We start from the raw sequence: 19,184 nt of genomic DNA, 5'->3' as shown, positions 1-19,184 counted from the left end.
AAATATTTCAAATTGCTGGTGTCAGTGTGCAGCTGATCTACTGAGAAGTAGATTAAGTGAGAACTTGGGCCACTCCGTGCAGCATACTCCAAGTGGAGCAGCAATAACAATGGACTCATATCCCATGCAGAACTATACATATAGAGGAGAGAAACATTTTTAGATCGTTATTGACTATTATAATCCTTAAACATTGGTACAACTCCAAATTTGTTTTTATTATTTATTTTAAACACTATTTATTGATACCAGTGATTCTTCCTGAAACATGCCAGAGAATAGAGCTAGTTTAAAATAAAATGTTTTCCTTCACTATCTGCAGTCCACTTTGGTATCATCAGCCTATACACACTATCCTCCAAATGGGAGCTTCTTGAAATGTTTGTCCTCCTCCTTCATAATGAGGCAAACTCTACCCATCTGTCAAGACTTGGTTCAAGCCCCATTCGGTGTCCCAGAGTGCTCTATGTATGAAAGCTCTGAAGACAAATTGTTTCAGAATCAAATTCAAGTTTCCCATTTAATTGCTATGGACTATAGAGAGGTTAAGAAATAGGACTGCATCCTCTCTGCATCTATTTTTACATAGATTAAATGGGGCTAAGGCCTGTCTCAGAGACTTGTCTGGAAGGTTAAGGACAGTTATTATTTTTTTTTTAGGATAGTTAATATAAAGAAAAATGTGATGGTTCTAGAACTTAGTTATCCCCTCCTTCTTTTCCTTCCTTCAATATTATACCTGGAGAACCTGGTAAAACCTGTGCTGCTTTTCCATCTCTGGTCATATTGGGGAGAATGAAAAAGTTTCCTACACAGTTGCTTTCTATCTTTTCAAATCCCTGAATTCTTTCTCCTTCAGAAGACTAAGAGAACTCCACGAAGGCAGGGAATGTTCCCCATCTCTTTATATCCCCAATGGTGCTCAGAAGAACACCGAGTTCACAGTAGGAGACATAGAAAATATTTGTTGATAAAAGGAATAAAATAAAATTTACCTAATTAATTCTCTTTGTCTTGCTCAACTTTTGGCAGAGATTATAACTGGCAGAGGAAACCACCTAACTAGAAAAAAAGGAAAAAAAAAAAAAAGAGCCTGGTAATGACTTTTTTTCCACAGCTGAATTCCTGTACCCAAGTCTCACTAACAAGGAGAGAAAAACCAAATAGGAAGAAAAAAAAAATCAAATATTTGCCCATAGCTTCTGCTACCAAATTTCCTAGGAAAAAAATTAAATTTCTTATTCACTAAGTTTGAATCTACAGATGAGAATTTCAATGATTTCTTTCCTTTGGAGAGTTCCTATTATAGCAGGCATAGGTCCTAAATACAAAGAGAGGTGATGTGGGCCTATGGAGGTGTGAGCCTCTTTGTATCCTATCCATAGAGACTAGCAGATAGCCTGAAACAAAGGAAGATTCCAGGAGAGGTAGCAAATGAATAAGTCAATGAATGAATAAAGTAGTGATGCCTAAACAACTATGTAAGTCCAGTGCCAGATGTCTACCCCCAGGCAGGTTGTGATGTCTATTTTCAGTGCTGCCAAATTCTGGAATGCAAACTAGGCAGTGGCCTAGCCCCAGGGGAGCTCCAGCAGAGAAAGCAGTTGCTCTGAGATATATTCAACTTTGTCAACAGACCAATGGGGTGCCTGCAACCTCTAGAGCTTCGGTCCCTTGGAAGTCTGAACTAGGCCAGGGTGGGCCATGGCAAACGTGAACAGCGAAGAATCACATTCCTAGGTTCTGCCCCCTTCTCTTTTCCATGGTTCTGTGTTCTTCCTCTACTTCCCACCTCTGGCTTCTAGAGCCCGGAGCCCTACACCCATCTGTACTGGAGTACTGTATTCTCCTCCTCTAAAAGAAAAGAGAGGATAATGTTCATGCGTCAAAGGCAATGAGACAGAATGGGAGGCAGGGAAAGAGGTAGAGGAAAGTAGCGGAGAACAAAGGATATCAATGTCTGTTTTATTCAGACAATGTAGGACACTGCACTGGGCACTGTTAATACGTTATCTCATTTAATCCCCTCAATTAAGCTATGGGGTCAGTATTATTATGCCCAGAGAGGTTGAGTAGTGTGCAGAAGCTAATACCACTAGGGACAAGACACAGACCTCAGATTCAGGTGTGTCTGATTCCAAAGCCAAAGTCTCCATGACCTTATGCCAAATAAATTGTTGGATTAATTTTCCAAATGGTGTTAGAGAGCTGTCTAGTATTAGCTTAAAATACAAAGAGGTCATAAAATCTGGTGACACAGATAAATAAATTTTTTTTTATAGATTGAACCAACTTGGTTACTTCTTTGGGGGCATGCTAAAGAAACAAGTTCATTAAGCGCAAATCAGAGACACAAAATAAGGCAATATATCACAGGTGCATGTACAAGAATTGATGGAAACACTGCATTCACAAATCGTGTTTCTTGTAGTTTTGCACAGTGTGTTGAGATATATATTTTTAACAAGAAACAACACAGTGAGTACATTATGCAAAATCATTGAACATATCTTGTCTTTTTTATGACCATTATCTATTTATCTTGTATAATTACCTACGTTTCCGGACTTTTTGCCCATCCTGCATAATCCAGAAATCAAAGGGTAACCTGAACCCAAAAGAGTAATTGCATAATGAGTTTTAGACAGTGTGAGAGAGAAGTAGGATAGATATTTTTGGAATAGCAAGGATTCCTAAAATCACACTGCATAAGAGATTTTCTGTTCTTCCCCCATGCAGGATGGGATTAATTCTGGGCCCACTTTTCACCTGATGCAAATGGTCTGACTCTACTGCCACCTCATGCTGAGTCTCCAAACTTATCTGTAGGAAGAGGACCTTAGAAATCAGTGATTGCATTAGCAAAAGTCCTGGAATCCAAGCCTATGAGACAATGGCCATCCCTATCTTCTCATTATTGGCTGGTCTGGAATCATAGCGGGTGCTGTGCTCAGATCACCTCCCCCACTCCACCACCACTCCTCCACTTGAGTGCCCTATACAGTAAACAATGGCAGAGGCTGGTGAAAATAAGAATGAAAGAGTTAATTAAGCTGTGGTCCTCAGCACAAGTCTGTAACATCGATCTTATGGAATCTCAATAAATGCTTACAACTCATCACTACTAAGAATCTAATTAGACATTTATTGCTTATGTAATTCTGAATTAATGGCATAGCAACAAGATTTATATCTCACATATTTGTTACACCTCAGCACTCTCCACTTTAATAATCAATTGATATTTAGTTAACATATATTAACTATCTTATTAAAACTAAATTAAATGCTATTCTGATTTGATTTTATTAAATAAATGTTGGCAACACTAATGAGGTGCGGGCCATTTAAATCATGAGAGAACAGCCAAATCCAGCCCCTCTGCTAAGTGAAGTAATTTCAGAGTGAAAAAAAATGAGCAGATGTGTTTCTCAACTTGACAATTTCATAAATACTGAAGAACTCTGTCATGACGGATTCCTGACCAATATCTCGAAAGAGATGGGAAAAAATTTCCATTATATGCTTCATTTCTAATAAGGCTGTGCTAAATATGCCTCAGGGGGAAAAACACTTCCCCTTTGGCCTCTGTTGTAAGGTCACTGATTTTGCGGAGAGCAAGACCGCATTTATCTCATGAGAGGAATTCAGCTTAGCCCTCAACTTCTCTGGTAAGAGTACTTTTGAAACAAATACAACTGGACTTCCTTAAGCAACTGATTATTTCTCTTTGGGTGGGAAACTAGATTTTGTTCTATCCAGGGAATAGCACTGAAGAAATAAATTACTCAATAAATACCCATTCATTTAACCATAATTGAGCACCTGCTATGTCCCAAACTAAATAGAGTACGATCCTATCTTAGAGGAACAAATATTCTGAAGTTTATTCTACTCACTGGGCCTGGTTCCATGAAAAATATAAAGCATAAGGACTGAGCTGTGCCTCAAGAAATTTGTATCATTAGGAAAAAAAGTCAGATGTATGAAAATTACCTGCAACTCATGTATCAGAAGTCTGAACCCACGCCGCTTTAGCTCAAGTGTCTTGTAAAGTGCCCAGCATGTAAAACATACTTAATAAATACTTGTTGAACAAATAAAAAGCTCTTCTGGCACAATGAACATGTGATTTTCTGGATCTAAGGCCTCATGCAAAAGCATGCCATCTGAAGTTCATTCTTCCAAAACTGCAGATTCCTAGTCATAAAAAACAAAAGTAAAGGTAGAACAGTTGACAGTGGTATCTAGGTGCCAGCAACAATAGTCAAAAAAGTGAATTCAACCATGTGTTGGCCAACAATTGTGCTGGCAACCCTTCACTTATGTGCTGCCAAATTATGATTGATGTGTAGAGCTTATTCTTTTACAACTGAGAATTCATACTGTTCCAGAAAAATCTGTAATTGGGAACTTGAGCTCAGTAGGAAGCTCAGGAAGGGAATCATACATCTTGGTTTGCACGGGATGGTCTTTGTTTTTACCTGCTTTCCTGATGTAATGATTAATCGCACCAACTTTCACTCTCGAGGGTGTGCTGATCCACATGAATTGTATAATCACCATGAGTACAAGCTAAAGCCTGTACAACCAAAAACCTGAGGCAGGGCTTCCGGTTAAGGAGATAGATTGCACACACTTTCACTTCACTTTTGGCAGCTATGTTCTTTTCACGTGTTTAAGATTTTTAGTACTTTCATTTTATAGAATATAGCTATAGCTATCATCTATACTTTGTCTACCCGTTGACTCTAAAATTTAGAGTACTCGTGGTAAGTAATATTACCAATTATTAAATATTCTGGTTTTTCCCCTCTGTGGGAGGAATATATACATATCCCTGTATATTGAAGTCAGAAGTAAGCCATATTACTCACTTTGGCCAATGTGGGTGGAAGTGATATGTGCCATTTCCAGCCAGAAGTTTAAAGTAATAACACATGTATCACTATCTCTTCTCCTTCTTCCATGAGATAATAAATGTTCCAGCTATGGTTGGTCCATCAGTCTGGATCCCAGAGTGAAAGTGACATAAAGCGGAGTGACAGCCACCCCACAATGGATATGTAATGAAAACAAGAAATAGACCTTTGTTGCAAGCCATGATATTTGGGAGCCAGGTGTTATCTCAGTATAGGCTTGTCCATCCTGACTGATACAAAAGTTATTAATGGACACAAAGTGTTATTGTAAACAACAGCAGCAGCAACATAAACTAAAGTTGCATTGACTCTAGGGTTCATTAGTGGAAAGCAAGGAAATTGCTATTGAAGGTGAAAGGATGAAGAACCATATCCTTAATGATCTTGTAGCTTTAGAAGAAGATGTGAGCAAACAGTATTTTAGGAGCTTTAGCTGGTTGTTACTAGACCCCTTTGGCAAAAAAAAAAAAAAAAAAAGAGATATGAGCTCAAAAAGAATTGATCAGTCTGGAAAGAGGAAAAAGAGAGAGAGAGAGAGAGAGAGAGAATTCAGAAACTTGGGAATTTTTACAGTTTGGAAGATATAATTGATTCTTATTTCCACTCAGTAAAGCATATAAAAAGACTATCTTTGAATAAAAAAAAAAATTCCTACTAACATTTAGCCTTGTGTCAAAAACCAAATTGCTGTATGTCATTTGCGGAAACTTTAACCTATGAATATGGCATCTAGTAAGTCCTTTTAATCAGACAAAATGGCTCAAGAAGAGATTAAGAATGTGAGTCTCCTAGAGAAATCAGATAGAGACAAGCTACTAGCAATTAAACATCTACAGACACATATTTCAAAACAGAATAGGAATTTTTTGACAAGAATCAAATAGATAAGTTACAAGTTGAAAGCACTGTGCTACCAGGAGAACCACGAGTCTAGATCCAAAGAGATTGTTCGAGATTTAGAACAACCCTTGCCTTTCCTCCCATCCTTCCTGCTTGAGCTTGAAGTAGGGGACTAACACTCTTCAGCCTATAGAAGACCATGTTCTACAATTCTCTGTGAGACATAATCAAAGAGAACAGTGGAAAGAAAAGTCTTCCCAAATGATAGGGCCAAGGACTAAGGAGAAAAATGTCTAGGAGCTATTCCCAGGGAGTAGAATCAACATCTAATCAAGAAATCCTACCCTCTCCCAGACAACATATGTCCAAGAGGATCTTAGAATTTGTAGAGACTGTTGACATCTGGGTGTCTTTGGAACAAAAAGAGCTACATCCAGATCTGATACAGAGACCACCTCATATCACCTGGAGCTACTGGTCTTTGTTTTAGAAGTACAGGTAAAGACCAAGTTTCTGTTTGAGACTTCTGGTTGTCTCTCTTGGAGATGGAGGAGTACACTCAGCATGTGGAAAGGAGGTTACTGAATAACTGAATGATAGAAAAGTGGCCTATGGGAATTTGTATTACTGTTCATCAAATATTTTTGTTTCATCTCTGTAGTGTCTCTCTCTGTGGGAAGATTACACACACCCTTTGTTTTCAAATAAGGAGTGATTTGGCCAATAAGATGTGGATTAAAGTGATGAATTCCTGGGTAGAGTGTCAAGAAACATGGATCACAAATCTCTTTTCTCTCTGCCATGAGGCTGACAATATTCCAGACATACTGAAATGGAAGTAGCATATATCTGAGTGTCAGTTGGCCTGTGATGGACATTTAAGGTGAGCAAGAAATAAACTCTTGTTGTTGGAAGCAACTGAGACTTGGGGTCATTTGCAGCACAACCTAGCTTATTCTGTCATGGCCATAAACAATGCTAATGATATTAAGATTATATAAAGATTATTCACCATAATCCCAAGTAATGTAATTGGACCTATAAAGAAGAAGATATAATTGCACATGCCTAAAAGAGAAAGCTCCAAGTACTTAGTGATACACAATCTTGCTTCCTGTTTGAATTATGACTTTCTTACAAGTATTTAGTTTTTCCTGGACTTTCTAGTTGCCTATATTTTCTGCCCTGGAAAATTTGGGGATCTTTATTTTATTCTTGGTGTTCTAAAGTTTCATCAGGATAGGTTTAAATGAGGATCTCTTTTCATTTATTCTGCCTCAACACTGTCTTCCTGAATACAGTTTCCTTCCCTCCATTCTCTCATCTCAAAAACTTATTCCAGACTTGCATCCATTATTTAGCTCTCCACCTTATGTTCCCACTTGCAGTTTTCTTAGAATTACATTATGATCTGTAGTTTCCATTAGACTATGAGGCATGTGAGTACAGGGACTGAGTCTTGCTCCATTTTCTATGCCTCACATAGCATAGTAATTAGGGCAGAGAATAAACTTAATAGCAAAATACTGAATTTTTTACCTTTTATATGCTTCTGGTGACAAAAGTACTTAATCATAAAATGGTAAATTGGATTTTAAGAGACTACTATCTTCAGCTTTCAGTAATGAATGACGAACACTGTCCACTAAGACCCACAAAGCAGAATAGGAAATGTGAATGTGTTCCAGTGTATAGATGCTCTCATAGCATGAAGCAGTTATATTGTGTTTCTCTGCCTTCTAAAATCCAAACCATGGGGATCCCTGTGTGGCGCAGCGGTTTAGCGCCTGCCTTTGGCCCAGGGCGCGATCCTGGAGACCCAGGATCAAATCCCACATCAGGCTCCCGGTGCATGGAGCCTGCTTCTCCCTCTGCCTGTGTCTCTGCCTCTCTCTCTCTCACTGTGTGCCTATCATAAATAAATAAAAATTAAAAAAAAATAAATAAAATAAAATCCAAACCATGCTGAAACAGCATTCTTCTGTTATACCAGGGCTGATTCAACTACAGAACCAATTCAAAGTCTTGGTACAGTTCAGCATCTAATTTTACTTCCTGAACTATCTGACTTAAACATTCCAGCCTTTCTCCAGAGCTTCCATGGAAGAGGAATTAGAGAAGTCTGTATTTGGACTTCCTAGCACAAGATCTTAGTTTATCTTGCTGGCTTCTTTGACATCTGTCAGAACAAATCTACTCTAGATCTAACTTTAGTCAGGGCTTGATGGAGTGAGCAAAAAGTATATGGTGGAATTTCTAAGCTTCAAGAAAATTTCTCAACCCTCCAAAATATCTATTCAATTGTCATCTGGTTCCCCAAATTAAGTCTTTAATCTTCAGCTTAGAAATTTAGAAAACCAAGTTTTTAATACCTGGAAGGAAATGTTACATAAAAGTCCAACTGTGGAATACCTTGCCCCTCAAACCAGACTCTGTGGAAACTCTATGGAATTTGGATTATTTTGAGGAACATAGTTTGAAAACCAAAGTTTAAGGCTATATCTATCTAGCGAGACTTGCATAAAAGCAACTAAAATGTGTCACCAGTCAGTGATACTTCAAGGTAGAGGAATTTGAGGTCCTTTCCTAAGAGAAGATTTTTCTCCTGAGTGCAAAGAGTATGATAGACAACTGGTCTTTGGAGCACAGGGACCCTTTCCTCATCCCACAGACAACAGACATGGGATGGGTACACCAAATGTTCTTCAATGTGCCTCTTCACAACTTCTCAGAGGGTAAACCCTGATCTTGGCTACCTCTGTTATAGTATCCTAATACCCCTCAGATGCAGGAGTTTCAATAAGATCCATGTGAGTTTTAAGAGGGGCTCCATAAATACAAATTGAATAGAAGTTTTAGGCAGCCAAGAGTCTGCTAGCTTTCTGGAAGATTCCAGTCCAGCCCCCACACTACCCAGCTGCCTGCACCTGATTGGCCTTTTGAATAATTGATCACAGCTGGTGGCTTAATTGGGCCTGTCACAGGAAGGCCAGCTCCTTTTAGACACAAGGTTCCATCCTGCACAGTGCCCTCGGGGCCAGTGAACTCACTGGGAGGAAATGTGACTCCCACTTCTCCAGTTAAAGAACTTGGGGCATTTCCTAGATGGAGCTGCATGCCAGGAATCTGGCCTCAGCTTGGTGGGCTTGAGAGAAGAATGCTAGGTCCCTCCTTTCTACTTTGAATCTCTAGTTTTGTATGATTTGCTTTTTAAGGTTGCATGAGGTGAAAGTGGTTTTCTTTAATATCAGTTCATGGCAGGGAAGTCTGAATTAATGGAAGTTCCAACTATATGCCATTCTAAATATCTGTTTATTGGATCCAAGTCATCCCAATAGCAAGGCCTCTGGCCCCAAACCAGTTTGTGAAGAGGTAAGAGATGATAGCTAACTTTTGGCCCTTTATGACTGACACAAGGAGCTGACCATGGAGCAAGACCACATCTTGCCAGGGTGGTCCTGAGGGCTTCATGAAGGGAAGAGGGTAAGTGGTGGAACTCTGTGGTAAAGTGTATCCTCATCAGGATATAGACTAACAGGCATTGTCTGAGGGGACGCTGCTTACTTGAGGATGAAGAAGCAGATAAGGAGGGTTGGCAATGGAAATGGCTAATAAAAAGCTGGTTACGTTGGTAGGGCAGGACCGAAAGAAATTAAGGATGGCACGTCCAGTTTAACTGGTGCTATGGCACTATGAACTCTACAGGACAGAGCTGTGTCCTCTTCTTCATGGTTATGTCAATTTAGGGGAAAATATGTTCCGTTTTGAAGTTGTCTGAAATTCCCATAGGATAGTCAAATAAAGACTATCATGAAGAAATTGAATATACTCTACCCCTATCTCCCTCCCTCTCCCCGTGACACACACACACACACACACACACACACACACGGCAAAAAGTATAATTTTCCATGACAAATTAACTGAGTCTGTAAAAACACATTAAGGCAAAAAATATATATATGAATAACTAAATAGGGGATCCCTGGGTGGCTCAGTGGTTTAGCGCTGCCTTGGGCCCCAGGCATGATCCTGGAGTCCCGGGATCGAGTCCCATATGGGTGCTCCCTGCATGGAGCCTGCTTCTCCCTCTGCCTGTGTCTATGTCTCTGTCTCTCTCTCTCTCTCTCTCATAAATAAATAAATAAATAAATAAATAAATAAATAAATAAAATCTTTTTTAAAAAAGAATAACTAAATAAACAAACTGAAATTTCAACAACTCCGCCAAGAAATTGAAAGACAACCTAATTACAATAGGGACATTTTTTGCCAATCTACTGCCCTTTTTCTAGGCTAACAGAAGCCTAATTTTGTGTGCTCTGGTCCACATGGTCATGTCCTTCAAGAAAAAGGGACTTCTGCCCATGGCCATGGGAATCTCATTCTACACTCTGACGATTGGTTAAGCATGTACATATGATATAATCCTGGCCAAAGAGACATGAGAAAACTGATGACTTCTAGAAAAGTTTTTTGCTTGTTCTTTAAAAGAGATATGTGGTGAGGGAGGGGCACTCCCTTGTCTGACTCTCTCAATTTTGTAATGTCAGTGTATGACTCCTCCAACGTGATATACATTTTGTGACAATGAGGAGACAAGACTAAGACAAAAGTCAACATGCTTTTCCATCAAATGTTAGTGTTCAAAGATAGCCCTGAGTTTTAATGCTGTTAAGGAGTTACTGAATTACCAGCCTCCCTCAGGACTTCCCATTACAAGAGATGATAAAATTATTTCGTAAGCTTTTTTTTGCTTGGATTTCTGCTACTGGGAGCCAGAAAGCATCCAAACTGATATACTAATAAACCCATACTGGGACAATTGATGAATGACTTAGTAATAAATCCAACACTGGGCAGCCCTGGTGGCGCAGTGGTTTAGCACCGCCTGCAGCCCGGGGTGTGATCCTGGAGACCTGGAATCGAGTCCCACGCCAGGCTCCCTGCATGGGGCCTGCTTCTCCTTCTGCCTGTGTCTCTGCCACCCCCCCTCTATGAATAAAAAAATAAAAATCTTTTTAAAAAATCATCTTAAATCCAACACTTATAGTGCTTACTCTTTGTCAGTCATGGTTCTAAGGGTTTTAGCCAATTTAATCCTTATAACAATTATAAGAAGAAGATACTATTGTTTTTATTTCCCAGATGAAGAACTTTGTTACAGTGAGGTTAAATCATTTGTTCAATGTCACAAACCTAACTAGTGGTTCAACTAATATTACAAAGATAGGCACAGTTTGGCCCCAAAATCTGAGCTCCAATAACCAGGAAGTTAGACTGCCTCTCAGATTGACGAATAGGATCTGGGTTACTCTTATTCAAAGCCCATTACTGGGAATCATTATGAATAGCAAAGGAGAAGTCAGAGCAACACAGTTTTCACTTCCTCTTCAGTGAAATTCTTTCCACTCACTCTCTGCAACATCACCAGGTTCCTCACTATCTCCTGGTTCTACCCCAAAGCAAAATCTTTGCTCAGATATTCCTTTATCCTAATGGTATAAATGATTAAATATCAGGAGTGTTTAGGTATTAACCACAATCAGAGCCTACAACCCAGCCTGAATTTTTGCATCTGCTTGCCTGAACTTAGTTGCTAAACAGTTCATTAAACTCAGATTTATTGAGAGCTGAGATTACACAGAAGGAAGCAATATCCCTTCCCCCAAGGGCCTATGGTCAGTGAGAAGAAACAGGAAATGAAACTAAAAATGATCATGAAATCAAGGATGTAAGTTATAGATAATGGTGGTTGCCTCTTGAAAAGGCACTTGGGGGAGTGAGGGTGGAGTACTGCAAGGAAGGAACTGACAAGAATTGTTTCCACTCTAAGTCTGTTTAATGCTGTTCTGCTCTCTCTGAATTTTTTCCCATATGCATGTACTATCTATTCAAAAATAATTAGAAAAGTTTAAAGCTCAATAAAATGTGACAAACTCATTTAGAGGTATAACCAATATGCTTTGAGCATACAAAGAAGTAAAAAAGACAGGAAAAGGTATTAGTTTGCTAGAGCTGCTGTAAGAGAGTACCACACATTGGGTGGCTTAAACGATAGAAATTTACTATTTCACAATTCTGGAGGTCAGCAGTCCAAGATCAACATATCCACAGGCTCATTCTGTGAAAGTGAGGGCAGAAGCTAGTCTAGGCCTCTGTCCTAGCTTCCGATGGCCTCAGGCATTCTTTGGCTTATACACAGATACCTTCTCTCTGTGCATGTCTGTTTCTGTGCCCAAATTCCCTCTTTTTATAAGGACTCCAGTCATATAGGATTTGGGCCCACTCTTACAATCTCATTTTAACTTGATTACCTCTATAGAGACCCTGTTTCCCCATAAGGTCACATTCTGAAGTCCTGGGGGTTAGGACTTCAACATATGAATTTGGGGGGGTTGGTGGAGCACAATTCAACCCCTAACTAAATTTATAGGAATGTTTCTGGAAAAGATCTATTCCTTCAATATGATACTGTCAGGAGACCATTTGGAGGCTTCTTGTCCTAGAACACTAAATTTTCTCAAGTCCTGATAACAAGTAACCCCTTGACATTTTGATATGGTGGGTGAGACCACATGGACTCGGCTTTGAGGGGCACAACTTGGCAAGTGGTAAGTGTAACACATGACAAGCACATACTGAGTCAGCGAGCCTGGTATCTAGGCAACAGGCAGCTTATAATGCTGTGTGCCCTAGTTCTGGCTCACTTCCCCCATGTAGCTACAAAATCAGAAAAGGCATATTGTCGAAGCTTGAACACTTACAGGCAATTTCCATTCTTATGCTACTGATACTGCAGTTGTGAAAACATAAGGAGTCTCTGGTGGTTGATTCAACTTGTACCAATTTCTAGAATTTTATTTTATAATCAAATAGCGTATCCCACTGAAGAGAGTGTTGCCTCGTGCAGAGACAAGACAATTTCAAAATCCTGTTCAAGTTACATTTATAATAAAAATTCAAGATAAAGTAATGTTTTCTCTCTCGTTGACGTTAAGAGTGTGACTCAAAGGTTGGAATGCTAAAGAGGGCAAGAAGTTAGAGAACAATCATGAGGATTGTTGTACATCTGTGCCAGAATATAGGCAAGGGTGGGTATACAATGGGCAGCCTGGATATTGCAATAGTAATATGAATATAATATGGTCAGAAATTAATATGAATAAAGGAAATATGAATTTTAAAGTTAATAAGTATTGTGAGTAGCATTAAAATTAATAAGTGAATTAAAATTAATCACATATATTAAGATTAGTATATATTATATACATTAAAATTAAAAAGTATTCTGAACATGGATACCAGTAAAAATAAGAAAATACAAATCAATCGAAAAATCCATTAATGTGTTTTTTTCAATTAATTGATCTGTTACATAAGAACTTAGTAAAGTGGAATTTCAAATCAGCATGAGAAACATAGGCCATCTCTCTGATCCCTGCCTTAGTATATATTAACATAATATACTAACAAAAATGTTTAATAGTTTAAAAAATTATACATGAAAAATTTGAGTCCATTAAGGGAACCGAACTACAGATGAAAGTATATAAACAGTTAAAACTTTCCATGTTAATAAATTGAAAATGCAAACACGCTAACTTTTTATACATGAAAAGTAGATGCAGACCTGACTAAGCATGGCGGACCCAACATTGGTTGTAGCACAGAAGGTATGTATAAATTGGTACAACATTTCTGTGGGTCAATTTGGCAAGGATATCCTAAGATATCCTAAGTTTATCCAGAAGGAAAATATCATAGATATATGCTGTAGCAGATGTGGTCAGTGCCTGTCCATGTCCCTCCTGTGCACACCACCTGGTTTCCAGCTGCCAGCACTGGCCACACTCTGCCTGCGGTCTTTCTGGGTACGGAAGCGTGCCAGATTACACAGGAGGCTGGAGAAAAGTTCCAAGTAGGACTCAACTAATGATACCCAGAAGTTAAGGATTCCTCAGCGTCACTTGGGACAACTGTGAGGAGAGTTCTTTCTAGACCCCAAAGGTCACAGTGGAATTGAGCCTGGCTGCCCATGGTGGTAACCTGCTCATTGACACCCCACCTGTATTGACTTTCTTCCCTTCCCTTCTCACTCTCCTTACTGATTTTTTCACCCTTCCTGAATCACTCCCAAATAAGCGACTGGTGCTCAGGTCCTTATTTCCAGGTCAGCATTTGGCGGAACTTCACCAAAGATATGGGCAAACGTTTATTGAAAAGGATATTCATCACAGTGTCATTTACACTACTAGAAAACTGGAAGTATCATATATAAATAATAAAAATAATAATAGGCTCATAAGTATTACAATACAGCATATACCCACTAAAATATGATAGAAAGGGGTGGGAAGGGGTAAAACAGGCAGAGCACAGAGGATTTTTAGAATAGTGAAAATACTCTGCATGATATCATAATGATGGATAATGTCATTATGGTCCAAACCCATGAAACATGCAACACCAAGAATGAACCCTAAGGTCAACTATGAACTTTGATAATATTATGTCAACATAGGGTTATCAAGTGTTACAAATGTACCACTCCGGTGGGGGATGTTAATAGTTGGGGAGGAATATCTGTTTGGAGGCAGGAGGTACATGGGAAATCTCTGCAACTTCTCCCTCAATTTTGCTATGAACTTTAAATTGCTCTAAGAAACATAGTGTTAATAAAAACTTATGATATAAGAATATTTAATGTCTGGAGAAGGAAAGTGGTATCGTGTAATGTTAAATCACAGATTCTGGAATGAGCCATCTTCTGATTCCACCAACTATTTGCTTCATGACTTCAAGCAGCACTTAGCCCCCTTTAATTGTCTGTTTCCTCACATGTAAAATGAGTGGCAATAGTATCTCCTAGGGTTACTATGAAGAATACATCTTAGCACTGAGCCTGGCACACAGTAGTAATAATTACCAATAATAATCATTACCATCATAAAATACGTTAATATATTATAAAGTTTAAAATACAGGAGCGCTAGGGTGGCTCAGTTGATTAAGTGTCCGACAACTCTTGATTTCAGCTCAGATCATGATCTCAGGGTCCTGAGATTGAGCCTCATGTCAGGCTCTGTGTTCAGCAGGGAGTCTGCTTGTCCCTCTGCCTCCCCCTCTGCCCTCCCTCTTTCCCCTTCACCCCCTCCCCGTTCACATGTACTCTTTCTCAAATCAATCAATCTGCAAAGTTTAAAATACAAGTTTATAAAACAATAGGTTCTATCATTTTAACACACACATGCATATACACACAAAACATACATATAAAAATCTTCACACCCATATATACTTATAGACATAGGAAATATATACAAAAAATATTGGCTGTGCACGTCTGTTGTGTGCTAAGATGATGGATTTTTTCTATGTGCTTTTCTAGATGTTTCTTACTTTTATGATTGTTATTTTTTGTATTCAAATGGCAAAAGTTAAAATGAACTTTATGAATAATTTTAAAGTGTATAAAGAATGTAATTTCACAAAATTTCATCACATAAAAACATAGTTTTTAACCTAAAGTTACTGAATGATGAGATCCAAGAGACTACTGCTGTTTGGGGAACTCAATATTTTTGAGAACTGAGGGGGCACTCAGTCAGGTTTATACTGTGGATGATGGGCCTCAGTGTCAACAAAATAAAGTGTACTGTCACAGAGCCATGCAAACACAGACATTGCCCAAAGACTGAAACTGAAGGATACTGCTATGACAGATCCTTGATCATTCGGGAACCTTCCGTGTTTAAGCATCAAAAGCAAGCAAAGAAGCTTAAAGCATGATTCATAGCACCAAAATGGGTGAATTGCTTCCGAAAGAGTGATTTCATTTTCTCAAATAGTTCTGTACTTCTTCAGAATTTCTGATTACATAAAGTGTAGGCCAGGCCACAGTGGAAAATAAGTCCAGTTTCTCTGTGAGGCCTAATAAATTGATTTTCTCAGGATGCTCATGAATTCCCAGGAGTTTTATATGGGAGTTTGGTAAATATCTTCAACAACTTTCTGGTACTCAGTCATCTAACCGGTTAAAATAAAATAATCAAAACTTCACAGTTAGCTTCCACTCCTTCCAAATTACCCATAAATTGTCAAAGGTCAAGGGCATCAGAATTAAGAAAACCCACAATTTTGATCACTTTTTGCATTGACTCATGCAATGAATTAATTTGAAAGTGTTACCATCTAAATTCTGATGAATCATAAAACAAAAGAAGAAAACACTAAGCTTCTCATTGGATTTGGAAAATAAAACATAAAAACATATTTCTTTTTTTCATTATAGGTGCCCTACCTGTGGCAAATGAATCACACTTTTTTTTTTTTTAGATTTAAAGCAAATTTCTTAGATTATTTTACTTTCAGTGAATGGTTAATATATGTTCAATTTAACAAGGTTTTTTTTTTTTTTTTCTTGTGAAAAGCTTCAACCAGACCAGACCTCTGTCAGGTTGCCACTTGGATAATCTACTGAATGCCTCTGGCTGGGCAAGAGCTTGAGAAAAGTTTGAAGATTAAGAAAGTAAAATACAGTACATACTGAGTGTGAGAAGGAGGCTAGAGCTACAGACCAAGAAGCAGAAGATTGACACCCCTTGCTGAACATGACATCAAATAGATTATGTGACCTGACAATTAACGACTAATCTTCTGACTTCAGCTGTCAGGTCTGTAGCATGAGGGGCCATAAGGTAGTGATCCTGCTACTCACCAGCTCTAAAATTATGGCTTTTCAGCAGGATATGACCAACCTGGAGTTTGCAGATGAATGCATCTGTCAAACTCCAGTGGAACAGAGGAAGGAGAAAGAAAGCTAAAATGAATTGATTTCACTGCTTCTAAGTGCAGACTCTGTTGGAGGCATTACCCCACAAGTCCTGCCACCAAACGCAGGAGACAAATCGATATCCATTCATTCAACAACTGTTTTTTGAACAGCTGCTGTGACTTAGGCTGTGTGCAAGGAGCTTGGGATGCCACTGTAAGCCAGATAAACACTTCTTACCTCCATGGAACTCATATTCCACCAGTGGAGACAGATCACACACAAAGTGACTTCATTATGATCCTCTTATGTGTTGGGAAGAAATAGGACAAGGGAGCTTTGAGTGGGAGATCATGTAATGAGGTCTTACAGAATATGGGCTCATATCAGGAATGGCTTTTTTTAGATAATCATATTTGCAATGAGATATTAAACATGAGTAAGAATTGTCTAGGCAGGCAGATGAAATGATACATGTAAGGACTCAAAGCAGAAAAGAACACAGTAAGTCCAGAGGACATTGGAATCCTTATCCTACAGGAGAGGCCTAGATGTATATTTGTCTCAAGTCAAATGTCTCATGGCTAGCAGTTGGGAGTGATAATATTAGGGCTATTTGAGCTCAGAGACTTTTAATTTTCCTGATAAAGTGTGCCTGGTTTCTCTTTGATGACTCCATCAATATCTTGTTAGAGTCAGAGTTTTGAAGTGGCCCCAAAATGGACACAGTTTGAGTCTCTCACCCATTGGAAGAAGACCTAATAGATCATCCAAACGCACCCTGGAAAGGTGTGTCCAAGGTTGAGTAAGGTCATCTTTAGGTATCCCACAGCAGGAAGAATTGGGAAAGAGCTAGACAAAGGGCTGTATCTTTCTTGCTCCTACAAAGATAGAGAAAGTATTCGTGCATTTTGCAAAGCCCAAGGGAACACTGGGCATTATGTTTACATTGTGCAAAAGATCTCCATTCTGACTTGTTTACCATCTTGGAAGTTTCTAGTTACTGCCTAATGACACTTCTAACCAACCCTCAACGTGCCAAGTTGATTATAGTTATTACTAAGCTGAAGGTTAGGAAATTGCTCATAAGAAATCTGCATCCTGTCATGAACCAAAGCTGCACATATTTGTCCTAGTTCTTTCTCTGAGTGCAGATAAACATTTCCCCATGTCAGGGGGCTGTTCAACATTTCAATGGCCTAGTGGGATGCTCTTTTGAGCCCAGAGGGCAATTACTAAAACTTAAGGTAAGTAGGGAAGCGAACAGAAGACGTGATTGCCAGTCCAAACAAGTGAGGTCCAGGGGACGGCTTACGTTGCGCGTTAAGTATAATCTTCCAGCTTTGACAAGAAGGTGAGGTGACCAGTAATTAGCCATTCAAGCGAACCCTAAGCAGCGTGACTGGGATGGGAAGTAGGCGGCTGCCCGGCCCACATTTTCTGGCATTTGAGAGCTTTGCAGGCAGGAACTCATCTTGAGCCTAATAAAATGATTTGCTAGAGTGAAGTTGTTTGTTGATTTGTTTTTGAATATGTGTATTTTAACAACCCCCCTCCCCCCCAAATATTGGCAGAGATGGAAAAGGGCACAAGGTAAGCAATCTACAACAAGGCCTTGGAAAGACGGAAACTGGTGTGGCTCATCTTTTATGGCCTCCTACTGCTGCCTGAGCACAACTCTCCTCGCTCCTTTTGCTCAGCGCATGGTGCATATCCACCCCAAGCTGGCAGAGATAGATCTCTGGTAGCTGTCAGGGAATCCTTCCCATCAGCAAGGCATTCAACAAATACTTAAAATAGATGCAAATCTCAGTCTATAAATTCATGTGTTCAAGAAACATGAATATTTTAGATTTCCTTACATCAAATTAAATTTGGATTCTGAGTAACCAGCCCACCAAGCTGGCAGGAAATTTAACCCAGCCATGCTGGGACAGCTCCCACACCCCACACACAGAGATTCTACAAAAGTCTGGTCTTACGCAGTGTAGAAGCATTGGGAAGACTCCTCCAGTACTTGTCATCTGTCTGCACTGGTTAGTGTTGAGATAGCAATTGTCCCCAGTGTAGGTGACCCAGCCAGATTCCACTTCTGTTGCTTCCAGGCCACATGTAGGGTGAGGTTCTCTGGGGAAGTGAGGAGACCTGCTCCAGGGGTCTAGCCCACTTCTGGGTACATACACCCCCACCCCCACCCCAAGCAGTGTTGCATAACTGCACTGTGTCTGCAGACCCCCATAGCTCATGGTGGCCATGAGTCTGTCCTCCTTCCCTGGTCTTCTTAACTCATTCTTTGAAAAGCAGGCTTTCTCTTTTCTTGCCTCAAGCAAGAAATAACAAGCCTGACTACATGTTTGAAATGAAGAGAAAGTGAAAAACATACAGAAAGCAAACACAGTTTAATTCACCAGTCAGCTGTGTGTGTGTGTGTGTGTGTGTGCGCGCGCGCGTGTGCATGTAGGTGGGTAGTGGGCAGGTGTGTGTGTCCTGTGGGCGTGTGTGTAGGAGGGGAGGTAAGGGCTATCACAGCTACCTAGATATCAGGTGAGGATCTCATAGACTCAAAATCCTCTTTTTATATTGATTGGTGGTGGCAGTCCAACCCTATGCAAAATACCCCTGTGTACACTGGAGTTTGAGAATCACTG

The 19,184-nt window shown here is 39.5% G+C and overlaps 1 protein-coding gene across 4 annotated transcripts in view; it reads right to left on the bottom strand.

The window, feature by feature from the left end:
* ZNF365 (zinc finger protein 365) overlaps window positions 1–19,184 on the bottom strand; it is a 116,057-nt gene that overhangs the window by 7,225 nt on the left and 89,648 nt on the right. For 2 of the 4 annotated variants that reach the window (XR_007410123.1, XR_007410122.1), the window contains exon 5: window positions 3,997–4,200. The exons of 1 other annotated variant lie outside the window; for it this stretch is intronic. The gene's annotated coding sequence lies outside the window, so the exon portion shown is untranslated. Of the gene's footprint in view, window positions 1–995; window positions 1,063–3,996; window positions 4,201–19,184 lie in introns of all 4 variants that reach the window. One more of the 4 variants, XR_007410121.1, reaches the window with a different exon arrangement.

The sequence above is a fragment of the Canis lupus genome, chromosome 4 (genome assembly GCF_003254725.2).
Source record: "Canis lupus dingo isolate Sandy chromosome 4, ASM325472v2, whole genome shotgun sequence".
NCBI lineage: Eukaryota > Metazoa > Chordata > Mammalia > Carnivora > Canidae > Canis > Canis lupus.
This window is presented reverse-complemented; position numbering and strand designations above follow the sequence as displayed.